At 37.4% G+C, this 12,606-nt stretch overlaps 1 long non-coding RNA gene across 1 annotated transcript in view; it reads right to left on the bottom strand.

Annotated features, from left to right (window-relative positions):
- Positions 1 to 6,987: 6,987 nt before the first annotated feature.
- The window catches only part of LOC140926711 (uncharacterized), an 11,059-nt gene continuing 5,440 nt past the window's right edge, over positions 6,988 to 12,606 (bottom strand). The window contains exon 2 of the long non-coding RNA XR_012164462.1: positions 6,988 to 7,274. This is a non-coding gene — a long non-coding RNA (uncharacterized lncRNA). The remainder of the gene's footprint in view (positions 7,275 to 12,606) is intronic.

Genomic DNA, 12,606 nt, shown 5'->3' with positions numbered 1-12,606 from the left:
GCATTCACTGCACGACTGCGACGTGAATATGCCTAATTTCAAGTTTTACAGAGGAAGTACATAAGCGACAACGAAATTTCCTCTCTCTTTCTAAACTTGGATATGCCTGTGGTTCTTAGGAATTCAACTTTGGGAGGGTTCCCCTACATTTGACAAAGTTTGTGACTTGGAGTAATCACGATGAAGATTGAAAGAACGCGAATTCACTTTTTCAGCGACGTTTTTGCTTCCGTCGCCGTCCTCGGATCCTAAGGTCCCTAATGACGCGAGGACGAAATTCGAGGTTTTTCAAACTTCATCGCGATTATTCCATATCGCTTTCTTTGTCGAATGTACGCGAACTCTCCAGGAGTTGAATTCTTAAGAGCCTTATCCAAGTTAAGAAAGAGAAAGAAAATTTCGTCCTCTATAAAACATGAAATTAGGCATTTTCACTTCGTAGTCGTGCAAAAACGGCAAATGTACAGAAAAGTGTTGGATGCGCGTGCAAAGTTGTTGTTTTGCTAATTAAAACTATTACTTTTATGACGTTCTCGTTGCCGTCGCCGTCGTCTGATCTTAAGGTCCTTAGTGTCGTTGGGGGAACCCCTCGGAAGACGATAGAAATACAGCGCGCTGAAACCTCTGCGGAGGCGCCGAAAACAGACGGCACAACAGCTCAAGACCCTTTCTCTTTGGGTTAATTCATTGAAATACAACATTTACTGGCAAATTCTATGAATTCCGGTTATATTTGCTCCAGCGTGTATGTAGGCGAAAGTCGGCTGTATTCGACGGTTATCTGAGTAGAAACATTTTGCACGCAGTTCTTGAGAAAATTAAGTCCTTGTAGTTGATCTCGTTTGAAAATCTAAAGGTCTCTAAAGATAGGAGGACGAGCGCGACTACGAGGACGAATTTTAAATTGAAGTCTTTTAATTTGTCGTAATTTCAAAAACTATATACATGTACCCTGGAAAGCTTCGTTGTAACTTTTTTTCTCCAGAAACGTTGGTAGGATTATTTTTATTGAAGGAGGTTTAGCCCTCTCCCGATCGCAAAAATGATCCTCCATTAGTAAGCACGTTTGAGAACTTATTTCCGAAACTGCGACATTCTCGCGACGGCTATTACGTTTTCCGGCTAATATAACTTTGGTTCACGTGCACGCAGTTCTTGAGAAAATTAAACCCTCATAGTCGTTTTCGTTTTAAAATCTAAAGGTCTCTAATATTAGTTTCAAGTTATCACCTCCCTCTTTAAACCACTTTGTTTTAGTAATCACACTTATCAATTGCTGGCAATGCAGAAAAAGGGAGAAACAAGGTAATAAAAGAAAATGTAGAATCAATAGTAATCGATAATTGATTCATTGCTCTTATCAAGACTCTCTCAGTCTTATTTAGTGCTAGCTAATCAAAGACTCTTACAGGGAACATTTAGAACGTTTAATCGTAGTAATCGCTAGCCAATTAAAAAGTAAAAATCAAAATACAGCAGCTCTAGTGAGCATAAAAGACTGAGCTTTTAACTCGATGTTTTCAAGAAAGTAGCTTGGTATGGTGCCTTTTAAAATATCGAGGGGAAAGTGGTAATTAAAAGTGTACTACAAACGTAAATTCTCTCTTAAATCACATTTAAAGTGTTTTTGTTCTTGGTTTATTTGAGTTTACTGAAGAGTCATTGAAGGATTTTTGCTCTCTATAGTAATGTTGATTGTTCAAATAAACCAAAGAAAACTGCTACACTACAGTTAAGGCGCGAATCATTACATACTCAAACGAAACTCGCTGATGCACTCAAATGGTGTTCACGACAAAAAGGAAGACGTCAGTTCCTTCTGTAAGGTGTGTGCGCACCATCATCGAACGTTTTTGAGCCCGTTTTTCCTGGTTTGCCATTGCTCTCCACCCCAATCTCTTCCCCCTAACCTCTTGGGTACTTTTGTCGGTTGTATCATGATCGATTGATAGTTCTTTGACTAGGCTCGGGTAGGAACGTTATGTATGGGGAATTATAATGTACCCAGCCGCTGTTCGGAAAATGGGCCCGCACTCCTCCACCGAGAGAACGGCGGAAATGGAGCCTATTCTTCGACCACTAGAAAACAGAAAATGGAAATCGATAACAACATTCAACTTTGAATTTGCTTCTTAATTCACTTAATCGTTGATGACACAAGACTGCGAAAACGGTTTTCGTGTGAATGAATAATATATAAGTTGTTTGATTACGGCTGTAATATTCACAGAAGAAAATAAATGCTGGCGTTTATTAGTATTATCTTTTTCATCTATATTTACAGGGGAAAACGGCAAAAATGATGAGAAAAACGGAAAAAAAACATAAAGGGGCCAATTTTCAGTTATTGTTTTAAATTGAAAATTAAACGGACGAATGACTCACGACCCACTAGATGTAAACGCAATAAAAAAATCAGTCAGAAAAAATCAGGAAGTGTTTGTTCTCAGATTATGCGGCCCCGGTAAGAAATTAGGTCAGGATGTGGCCTTGGTGTTCCGATAATAATATATGTTGCTGGGTTTTACGTCTTTACGTGTAGCTCTGAACGCAAACAATTTTGATGCACAAGTTTCCTTTTATTAATATGTTATCATGGATAATTTTGTTTTTATTTTGAGCGGTGTTTGATTGCCTCTAGCTTTGTGGTATGACCATTCACTGTGAAACGTCAGGATGGCGTGAAGAATCTTTTTGGGGCAGGTTCTTTTGTGAAAACTGAGGCTTGCGGCAGTATTGTAAGGCAACACTACACATGTCATCCACTGGTCCCTTAGTCTGAACAAAAGAAAGCAAACAAATGTCAAGATCAGAGTAGAATCATGCATGAGCGCGTCAACTAACCCCTCCACCATAACTATATAAACATGGGGACAGGTTAGCGATTGGAAAAAAAAAACAAAACAAAAAGATGAAGGTGTTCTAAAGTCAAAAGGAGGATTGATAGAGAAGTAACACACAGAGAACAACACGTGATGATATCCATGCCATCTCAGACCGTTAACAATTTAATTATGACAACGCTAAAGCGAGCGAAAAGATTACACATCAGTGAGTCCCCTTTCTATAGATTTCATGTTCTTTTTTCCCGGGGGGGGGGGGGGGACTCCGCTTATGAAAGGGGTGGGGATGCTCGTCGGAAATTTTGAATTAAACCCCTAAAGGAGACCTATCTGGACGTGACCCAAGCTTTTTTTGACCTCTAAAAGAGACCATGTTGAAACACAGACAATATATATATATATATATATATATATTTTTCGCGTGGGACGGGCTTGGTTTTGGCTATGAACGTTGTTTTAACAAGTCGGCGAGTTTTATGAAGTGATGTTCAGAAGGGTAGGTTGTTAAACGAATTAAAGTCTTTAAATACCTGCATTTCATTTCGCTTCCTTGCTTGTAAACCAAAACTGTTACACGAAGGAAGATAAACGGTTGATACAACAAATGTCAAGATGAGAAAAACTGCAAACTTGGTGCTCATCTTCTCTCCGGATTGGTAAATGAACCGATAGAGCTCTGTTTTTAGCTGACCACAGGTTATCACTTAAAACACACGGAAATTACAAATAAGAACTTTTGCTCTAAAAGCAATTTTTTGTCTTAATGTAAAAATTAAGATAATAAATGAGTTAGCACCTGTTACTGCGGTAGCTGTTAAAATGTCTTTAGAGCTCTATACTTCCGTAAAATTTATTTATTTTGGTCATTATGACGTCAGACCTGAAAATAAAATGTAAGTTTTTGAATAACTTGGCAGCTGTAATTTATAAAAAAAAAAAGGATTTTCGTTGGTTTCGCTACTGTGTTGATTTAAAGCCGCTTTTCATTCATTACCAGAATTTTCACGGTAAAAAGCTGCCTCCAAGTTATGTATTAAAAATTGACGACTTATAACTAAATAACGGTAACAGTCCAAAAATAAGAAAATGTTTTGCTTGAAACGTTCTCAAAACGTAATAAATTTCCCACTATCGTAATTGGCATATGAAAAAAAAGCAACTTTGTCCATTCAAAATGAAAATGTCACCTATTTAGATTGATTTAGGGTTGGCATTTTCAGAAGAGTTTGTACCACGGTATGGCATTCACATTAGCCTTCCAGTGATAGATATTTTTATTTTTTGAGACATCGGTTTTCATATAATCTATGTCTTGAAAATATTGTTCATGGACGAAAAAATACATGGGTGACCTGCTCAGCCATTGGTATATTAAAAGCTGAAATCGTCCGTCTTCGCTGTAAACTTGATCATCTTGTGCTGCCGTATCCTCAGTTAAAAGCTATATCTTATAATATCGTAAAAAAGTGAAAGAGTACTGTTGCTAAGAACGCCAGATTAACTCTAACCAAAACGTAACCCGCCATTATTATTGCAGTGTCGGCTGCAATGAGCACCAGCTGTAGATCATTGACGAACCATCAGTTATTCTCGTTGAGCTGTTCAATATTTAATGGCACTAAATTCGAATTCAAAGTGTACCGGTAAAGGAGACGCACGCTGAAATTTCGCATCAAAAGCCTTTGATGAACGGATTTACTTTCATATGTCATGCTACTAAAGAGACTATTGATTAATGTGTTTATGCTTTATGTCCATGTCTTAATCCCGAAACCAGAAAGGCTCGTTTTCATTCAAACATCTACAGATTATCGAAAGCACTCAAACGAAGAACATAAACTGACATACTACCAGCATACTACTAGACAATCACCACCGTTATTAGGAAAAAGAGTTAATAAGTTTTCTCAGTGAGTCTCCCAACTTTCCCAAAGGGAATCGACGCTGAAGTCCTTAAAGTATTTTTTTCGTAGTAGAACGTGATGAAAAGTAGTGGGCAAAAAGAACCGAGGAAAGCCAGCCTGGGCGGTTAAGGTCATAAGGGGAAGAGGGTGTCCGTAATAGCGAGAGTCCGTAATAACGGGGTGCGAGGAAAAATGTCTTGATATTAGAGGAATTACATTATTTTATTTATATTGCACATTGTCTTCAGAACCAATTGTAGTGCAGTTTTCGGTTTTCGCATATAAAAATCGTCAGTACTTTATTTACAAACAAGACAAATCGTAACAGAACAAAACTTGCATCTCCCTTCATTCACCACAACAGTCACTGGAAAATTTTTAGTACACAAAAACCATAAAGTACGGTACTAGAAAATCCAATTTATGTACATAAGAGCTCTCTTGATGTCATCATGACTACTTTTTGCAAGTAAGTACGGTAGTTTCATAGAAGGATCACGTTAAATTCGTTAAACGGGAATCGGATTGTTCACTTTTCAACCGAAGTGACAGAGGCGAAGACAAAAAGAGGAAGAAATAATTATTATCTGAAATAATTCTGCTAAAATGTCGAAAGATGCTGATTGATGTCCGTTATAACGAGAGTGAGAACAATAAAATTGTGCTGTCGGGACCGAGATAGGTGTCCGTAAGTCCGTAATAGCGAGAGTTTGTCTCACTCATATGTCTGTAATTTTCGCCAGGGATTCAGCAGCTATCCGTAATAGCGAGGTGTCCGCAAGGCGAGAGTTGACTCTATTCAGCCATTTCAAATGTAAAGTTTTCCAGATGTGAGAAGTAAAAGATGGGTCTGGGAGGTAGAGTTTCATACAAGCCGTTCAGGCATTCAGACACCAAGTAGACTAGGCTTTTAATGTTTTATGTACCGTAGTTACCATTTCAACGCCATCGGTATTTGTTTCTTAAATTCAAAGTTCATAATCTGTCCAGTGTCCGACTCAAATGACTAACCAACTATTTCCTTTTTCCAAAAGAAGTATGTAAAATGGTAGGGGTTCATATATCGAAATGGAGCCACCCAATAAAATCTTTGCTTGATATAATGACTGTCAAAATTCCGGCGCCCTACACATGCGTACCTTAAGATCCGAAGACGCCTACGGCAACGAAAAGATCGCTTAAAAAATTAATTTAAGTTTTCCAGTTTTATTTTCATTTTGATCATTTCAACTCACTTGCTTTGTCTCTTCACCTATGTTCAGAAAGAGAAAGAAAATTGGCTGAACGGGTAGTTATTAGTCTATTGTCATTCTCGTGTGGTGATAGCCAAGAAATGTACACAAAAGGTACATGCATTGTTGTTGTTTTGGGTAAGCGTCTTGCTGTTTTAACGTTCTTGTTGTCGTCGCGGACGTCGGATCTTTAAAAAGGTCCATACTATTTCGTTAGTTCGGCGGGTGTCTGTTAAAATATATCCTATAATGCAGACGTATTTCTAAGACAAAAATTGTTCAATTTTAAGCTCATTTTAACACCTCTTTTCCCACAATTTGATCCATCGAAACAATGCGGCTAATCCGTGTCTCTTTGCAAAGATTAAGCAGATTGCTCTGAAGGCTAAGTTCGACTCATGCCCTTTGCAACTAAAATTAGAATCATATATCATCTGACTGAAACGTTAATCCTTTAATATTCGAAAGCGGCGCAGTGATAGTCGGAAATGAATTTATAGAGAAAGTCTTCAACAGTACAGAGAATAATACTTTTTAAATTTGAAATGAAATTCACTAATAGCGCTTAGCCATCTAACTTATTAACGTACATGTGAAAGGTGTTGCCCGAGAATCACAAAAAGAAAATCATATGGCCATCTTGAGAACTCAAGCCAGAGATGCAGTAAACTATTTTCATTTGGAACTCATTATAGTTGGTGTAATCGAGTTTCTCTGGAAACTTTGATTTCGATGGATATATAATGTTTTTTGGTCTTTTTATAAGCCATGCAATTCTTTTGCTTAATCGTTTTTTTCAGTGTTAGATAGGTGCGCGGTATATATCAAAAAGAGCCTCTGAAACAATATTGCAGTGGAAAATATGCCTATGATTCTCTATGAGAAATCTTCTTAAAATCAGATAGTATCAGTTATTATTATTTTCGATCAAATGTTCACTTCGGTTTCAAATATATTAATTATGGGAACTGCTTACAAAAAAATAAGTTGAAAACAAATACGCAGATCAAGAAGTATGCGTGTTTTTTTATTGTATTCTTTTCCATTCTTTAACAAGTGACAAGCTTTTAGCTCTATTTTAAACATTTTTAACGAACTTGATGTAGTTTTCGTTGTTACTTGACTACTGTAGCATTTTTCTCTCGTGATGGGCGCTGTTATCTTTAGGTTACTGGCTCGATGTCTCTTTATGATGAAGGGGCAGCCCGACGGTCGTCTTCAAGATTCTCTCTCATGAACTCGCGCTTACAGTGTTCACGGGCCACTCTGCACATACTTTCCATGGCTCGTTTGCTCTACAGGACAGAAATTAAAATGCTATTAGTTTCATGTCACATGTCGGGGTATCTCGAATACTGGATGGTCGCAAAAGTACTGGATGGTAAGCAAAAGTAAAACTCATCATTTTATAACCTGTAATTCAGTTCTCTTCCAAGCATTACCACTGGCAAAACTTTCACAAGAGGGAAGATATAAAGTGGCTACTGCAATTGTCAACACCAAAACAGCTAGAAATTTAGTGTTCATCTTGTCTAACTGGCGGAGAATAAGAACTTCTTCCTTTCTGTAGCTGTGAATGTTATTGCGTTAAGTTTTTTTCTCATCAGTGGCTGCATTTTATATCCCTTCTATGATTATTAATAAACTCTAGCTTTCACACTCAGAAGTAATTAAACCAACTTAATGCCTCTGACTCGGAAATTACTGGAAAGTCTTTGAGTAGTCAGTTAGGTGTAATGATGACCATAAGAACATTTTATGGAGCACTTGAATTTACGATATATTATACAACGCATTCTCGGCCAGCTCTACTTAAAACCTTTTGCAATAAAATATTCTATGGAAATTTTTATGCCATGAAAGGCACACATAAAGATAGAACTACGAGTATTTTTAGTACATTTACAAACTATAGGTTTTATTAAATTTGACATGCGATTTTTCATTGCGTAGTTATGTGTTATTTCCGTTTACAAAGCATTCAAATAATTCCTCCCACGCACAGTTAGTGTACTTAAAGATAAATAACGTTAGCTTTTTAAGTGATTTACTGTATGTTAAAAAGGAATTTGGAATAAGCCTTTAAAGAGTGATTAGCAAAAACAATTTTATCTAACAATTTTCAAATGAATGCAACATCGTGATGGTATCGGGATGTGTTAAGTTTCTGCGGCGTGATAACAAAGTTTACTTCATGTTTTCATTTCTAACCGCTCAAGCAGAAATGAATTTCTACTCTACTGTATCTCTCACAATAAACTTAATTAAAGAAAATAAGTCAAAATGTCGAGATTAATCCAATATGAAATAAATGAACTTCTGAAGTAGGCTGAAGTGAAAACTAAATTCTATTCAAACTGTTAAAAATATCTTGCAGCTGCTACCTTTGCCGGCACCTTGAAGACTCTAAGCGATTTTACAACGCGATCAAAAATTAAACTGAAGTCTGTATTGTAAGATAAGTCAGATAAATGTGAAAACAAGAGTCACGTAGAGGAAAAAAGCTACACAATTTATGTTGATCAGTCTTCAGGATGCTTAAAAAAGTAAGCGACAGGAGCTTGGTAAATCAAAATTAATTTCAGAAGCAAGATGATTTCTTAACCAGTTTGCATTTTATTTTTGAGAGAGCTCGTATTTTAGTTTTCTTCCAAAACTAATTAACATGTAACTAACGAGAAATGAATAGTTTTTCGTCTGTACGAGAACTCTTAAGAAGGACAGTCACTTAATGAACAATGGTTTAGAGCTTTTGTAATTTACAAGTGCTTGCAAAGTATAACTTTTGAAATGAATTCTGCATCTCAGCATGTTAATACGTTGACTTTTTCTCTCTCAGGTCCAAAAAAAGCTCTCATTAGTAAAATGTCATACATGAAAGAGGTAAACTAAAACCTTAACCTTCCGATTATAAGCCCTGGGCTAGTTATACTACTTCATAGAAGGGGTTTTAGGAGGGCTTACAAACGGGAAGGGGGGAGGGGGGGGGGGGGGCTAAATTAATGCGGGCAGAACTGCCCAACGAAGACAATAAAATACAGACGAAAGACCTTTTAGGTTTAAAATACTATAATAAATTCTTCTTGAATGAGGGCAGAACTGCCGAACGAAGACAATAAAATAAAGAAGGAAGACCTTTTCACTTCAAACACCCCAGTTTAATGAAAACATTTCGTCAGTCACGCCTTTTTTATAAACAGAAAAATAAAAATATTAAAACGAAAATCATATTTACAACAGGTCACTGTGATAAGAGGTCAGGAAGCGTCTATGGCCACTTTTATCAGTCCATTCATTATCTTACAGTAATTCACCCATGTGTTTAGTAAAGTGCCCTAGTAACCCAACCTGGTTAGCCCTGGTTAGTGTGGCAAAAAGCCTGAGTTGTTGGCGTCCAAAGGAGCCGGGCGAAGCTATGTGACCGATTCCTTTGAAGCAATTTTGTCTGGCGAATAAACAGGGAAGGAGGAACGGACCAGGTCGTTAATTTAACACCACTGTCCAATGTCGAAATCAGCATCTTGCACGATCCCGCTAATTTTCTAGTCTAAGTGAATGAATGAAGGAATGAAATGTCGTGGACGAGAAGACAACATAAGTGTCTTCTTTCATTTTATATTTTAAAAAACATGTTTTAAACAGTAAGCTCGGACGTCAGCATACAAGGGCGGCACTGGTAGCCGCTATCCCTGGAGTAGGTGGACCTTGATGTCACAGCAGGTCACTCAGTTTGCAGATAACACCGCTCTATCAACGAACTTAACCGGTAGATGAAGGAAAGTCGCTCCGTTGAAGTGTTTGTTATTAGCATTTCCAAACCAGCTGCTCATGATTCCTCATCACCGTTATAACTCATTGCTTTAATATAACCGTAGTGGGTTTCTATTGACTAAAGATTTGTATTTTATTTCTAACAATATCTTGTAGAAATAAAATCTCAAATTCTAAGTCTAGACTATTTATACCTCCTACATTACAATTAAATAAACCTACTGAAAAGACATTTGTGGCCGAAATTTGTCGCTGCAGTGAGATAATTTAGTTCATTACTTATTAAAAACATTTCTCCTTTTCTGATTGGCTCAAATTCCGCGGAAAAATGTCTATAACCAGCTAGACCGGTCGACCAAAGATGGAAGACGTTTGCAATGGGTGTTACTAAACAGAGTAACGCAGTAACGAGTAACGAGTAACGAGTAACGAGAAAACGAGAACGGGATAAAAATTCAAGAGGTTAAAAAAAGAAAAAACATAAAAATGGTTGTAATATCCTAAAAATGGCCTTTGTCAATCTCAAAAAAATATGTGTATTCCAAAAAGTGCTTAAAACAACGACGTCAACCCCCACCCCTCTCTCCAGCAAAGTCGAAGGTATATTCGCGCCGAAAGAGTCACCTGGCTACAGCTGTTATATAACACCGTAAATCCTCTATTAAGCTCCCCGGGGGGCTTATTTTTTCAAGCACTTTTGAGGGGGAGCTTAATAGGGAGGGGGGGGGGCTTATTTAATTTAGCAAAACGCATCACCTGTAGCAAAAATACCGTGGTATGAGACAGAGTAAACTTACGCGTTGTACAATTAAAGTCACTGTCAAAAGTATTTATTTCACTTGTGGGAGCCTAAAAGTAACAAAAACAAAATTCCTATTCTTCAAATATGTTCTCCACAGAGAACTAGAGCGCAAAGTTGAGAAAGTTAAGCATATGAAGTTGGAGGTCATGCGGCCAAAGACCAAAAACAATATGAACTTTCAGCCTGAATAGACCATAACTGATCAGTCCACGTTAATCGTCAATTTTTTTTGTGAAGAATGAGGATTGGGGGAGGGGAGGGGGGGCTTAATAGAGAGGGGGGCTTATTAACTTTCCTCCTCTGAAAAGGGGGGGCTTGTAGGAGAGGGGGGGGGGCTTATTTGAGAGGGGAGGCTAAATAGAGGATTTACGGTAGGGACCAAAGAAATAAGAGGTTTGGATGGGTGTAGGTCAATCGCTTTTCTCAAAGCCACCAGGAGACCGAGGAGCAACCATGGAGGAAGGTGAGGTACAGATTTTCTTTCTGACTGCCACAATTATTTCATTTCTTAGTAGAAATAGTTCTGTCAGGTAAATCAAAATAATAGAACCTTGTTGAGCCCTTATTACGGTTATCAACTAACCAAGTACTCGATTGCCTAGCCTTAGAAACAGTTTGCTCGCTAATTACTCCCGGGGTTATTACCTTTCCGGCTCAACTTTCAATGTCTCTTAACTCCTCTCGAAAATACGGGATTCAACTTAATACTACCTTCCAAAAGTTAATTGAACGTCACTACCGGTTTTATCATGTTTAAAAATAACCTCACGATGTAAAGACTCTGAAATTTGAATATTGGCGGCAAAATAGAATTGCTTAGAGAGACTAGTTTTTAGATCGATTTTCAATTAAATTAAAGTAAAGTAAAGTGAAGAAACATTCAAATGGATTGGTTTGCTCGATGTTGCGTTTAACATCAATAAATGCAGAATAATCGAAACATAGTTGCTACCAGGGCATGAAATTAACTCTTTTTTTTGTATCATACACTTGGCTACTTAATATTTCAAAGTGGTAGTCAATTCCATAAGTCGAATAAGTCCTGCGTCCCCACAAAAAAATATATAAACGAAACAAAACAAGGAGAAACAGAGCAAACAAGGAGAAAACGGCCGGTTTACCAGTCTGTGAGTTTAGAGCTGAGATCGTCCAAATTGACAAGTTTTGAACCCAAATCATTCTAGCAGGTAATCAAAGTAAGCAAAGAGGACCCCTACTTATCAACTTGAAAAATCAAGATGGCGTTTTTTTTTCGCCAGAGTTTCCTAGTGAAATATTTGCCACTTCGAACGATCGTCATATAGACATTGGAGCCTGTATAAGATGCAATTTCACTCCCTGATAACATGCAATTACATGAACTCATTTTGACTCAAATTTTAATTTGTTAAGCCTTGGCTTAATAGCTTAAAGGCAGCTACGCACCTGTCAGTGCTGAATTCTGTCAAGGACTTTTCCGCTTCTGATCACGATAGCGGAAAACTTTAAAAAAATATAGAGGAGTTCACGCTCATGGTTGCATGATGGGTAATCAGGGCAAGATAACGGGAAATTCGAAGATTTGTATTAGAATTCAAAGCCAGCTAATTCCTCCTGAATTCACATATTTCATGCTTTCTCTTTGAAAAGAGTAACTTACAAGTTCAAAGAAACAATACACTGAATCTGGAGTGCAAAAACGTCCGTGATCAGTTTTTACAAAACCTCAAATTTACCATACATTTTCTGTAATTTTGATACTGTCGAATTACAGAAAATGTATGGGAAATCAAGGTTTTCTATAAACTGATCCAGGACTTCTTTGCACTCCATATTTAGTGTATTGTGTTTTTGAACTCGTAAGTTACTCTTTTCAAAGGGAAAGAATCGAATATATGAATTCAGAAAGAAATAGCGGGCTTTGAAAAAAACAAATCTTCTAATTTGCCGTCATCTTGCCCTGATTCTAAGACAACAACAACTAATACAGGGGCACCCAACGAGAATATAGTTCAAAACCACTTAAACATAGCATTGTTAAACGTGTTTTAGTATTTAAATGGTGGATATGGGCA

This window comes from Porites lutea, chromosome 2 (assembly GCF_958299795.1).
Source record: "Porites lutea chromosome 2, jaPorLute2.1, whole genome shotgun sequence".
Classification (NCBI taxonomy): Eukaryota; Metazoa; Cnidaria; class Anthozoa; order Scleractinia; family Poritidae; genus Porites; species Porites lutea.
The sequence above is the reverse complement of the archived record's forward strand: the minus strand, read 5'-3'. Positions and strand labels throughout refer to the sequence as shown.